Source organism: Arachis ipaensis, chromosome B03, assembly GCF_000816755.2.
Source record: "Arachis ipaensis cultivar K30076 chromosome B03, Araip1.1, whole genome shotgun sequence".
Classification (NCBI taxonomy): domain Eukaryota; kingdom Viridiplantae; phylum Streptophyta; class Magnoliopsida; order Fabales; family Fabaceae; genus Arachis; species Arachis ipaensis.
In genome coordinates, this window is record NC_029787.2 from 106,292,433 (window position 1) to 106,295,035 (window position 2,603).

The window sequence follows — 2,603 nt, forward strand, 5'->3', positions numbered from 1 at the left end:
CCACTGCTTTTTTTTTTTTTTCATTTTGAAGCTGTCCATTACAATTTTTACGACATTGCAAATGGAAATAGAATGATCATTCTAACGCATGCTACGGGACAAACTAATACCTACCACCTGATTGTATCCAGAACACTAAAATACCATTTTATGCTTTGTCTCACCTGAAATGTTTCCTATACTATACTATATATATAATTTGAAAAGGGGCGCTCGGCGTCTTTGATTTATTTTAGTTGGACGTCCGACACTTATGTTCTTTTGTGCTTTTAAAAAAAAGGAAAAGTCTAGGAGACCAGTAATTTTTATGTTTTCTGTTCAACACTTAATCATCAAAACAAAAGTGAGTGATTTTCTACTATTAGATATAATTTCACACCATTAAAAATACTATTGATGGCCAATTGATGATTACAAAATATTAAAATTACTGACCCCCTAGCATTCCTCCTAAAAATATATCAAAACATCAAATAAATATAGTTTTATATATTCACAAAAAATTCAATCAATAATCAAATAACAAAACATATCTCATTCACGTTTAATTTATCAAATTTTAGTTTTTTTATGTTAGTTCACAAAAGTTATATTCTTTCGTCGACGATGTCTAATTCACTTTCCGTCCTTGACAAACCTAGTATAATTGTAAGATGAGGAAGAAACAAACCCTTTAATCAAATTAAAATTTTTTTAAAATTTTATCGTCTAATTCACTTTCCGTCCTTGACAAACCTAGTATAATTGTAAGATGAGGAAGAAACAAACCCTTTAATCAAATTAAAATTTTTTTAAAATTTTATCGTCTAATTCACTTTCCGTCCTTGACAAACCGAGCTTCAACTTTTATCTCCCGTTCTTTTTCTTAACATCACGTACGAAGAAAAGAAAGGAAGAAATAGTTCTTGAGATTATGTACGAAGAAGAAAAAAGAAGTTGGAGGTGGCTGAAAATGAAAAATCGTGAGAGTTATAAAGGTAAATCATCAAAATAAATTAATAAAATATTATTATTACCAGAAAATATTATTATTTATTTTTCTGCATATTCAAAATCAGTTTGTCAAATTAAATCTAACCGCGTCACTCGAATTTTGCGAATCCTAACATATAGGCTGCGTTTGTTTATAGGGACGGGACACTGAGACATAAAATCGTGTTTGACAGATAAGACATAGACAAAGATATTGTGTCCAAAAACACTGAATTAGTGTATTTTATGTCCATCATGAGAGGAATGACACAGAGACACTAACTAGAGACACAACTTTTTTTTATTTTTTCTTTTATTATTTTTATTAATTTTTTATAATTATATTTATTATTATATTTTTTGAATGAAAAAAATGAAAATAAATTAAAAAATTAATAAAATATATTTATTAAAGACAATTTAATGTTTGTGCTAAGTAAATAAAACAAAAAAAAAATAAAAATTAGTAATTCCAACAATTTTTCTTTAAACTATAATTTCTACTAGACAAGAACGTCCTCTCTTGGCAAGGTAGAACAGCAACGCGCCTAAAGTAGAAAATTATGGATTCAGCCAATCTGTGCCCCGGATATCAGCTGAGTGCCCACCAATTCAAGGACCTGTAGTAGACCCCAGTGTGGTTAGTGTGCTAGAACCTAGGATCTTTTAACACTCTAGTATTTGCCTTATTAGATATTTTCAGATCCGTGTAATTAATCAGTTTCGACAATGCGAAAGGAAGTGTCTTGATGCAAATTATATGGACTTGGATGTTTCAAATTAAAATACCATTTTTGGGTTCAAATTAGAGGTGTTTCAATCTGTACAAAGCTGAAGTAGTTAGAGGCAAGATAATGGGTGTGCGTACTTAATTTTCCATGGTTTGTGCATTTAGTTTTGTGAATATTACTGAGACAGTGGCACTTGCATTGGCCTATGGTGTATTGTGTAATGTTGTATTGTTGTTTTCTTTTGTGTATTTTGGGGTTAAGTACTGAAATCGTCCCTAACGTCTTGGGTCAAAATCAAAATCGTTTCCGACATTTTTTTGTTACTAAAATCATCCTCAACGTTCAAAAACGCTTTAAAATCATCATTTTTACCAATTTTATTTTTTTATTATCAAACTACCCCTTATTAAAAAAATTATAAAATTTAAATTATTTTTATTAATAATGAAGGGTAATATAATAAAAAAAATAAAATTGAAGTGGAAAAGGATGATTTTATAACGTTTTGTAATGTTGAGGATGATTTTAATAATAAAAAAAAGTCGAAGACGATTTTGATTTTCACCCCAAACTTTAGAGACGATTTCAGTAGTTAACCCTATATTTTGCATTATGGATGTTGGACCATATTGTATGACATTTAGTATTTCACTCATTTTGCTCTGTACGGATATTTTTACTTTACAATTTACAGGGAAACAATTGTTTCACTTTTTTAAAAGTTTAAATTAATATTTCTTTAAGTTTTCCATCATAAATGAAAACTAAACTAATTAGATTCTTTTGGTATGTTTTAGGAAGGGAGTTTATATTTATTTTTGTTTGTTTATTTTTAATATATATTTTAAATCTTATATTAGGTTTGCCCCTCCCCAGTCCCCTTTCTTTTCCTCTCAGCCT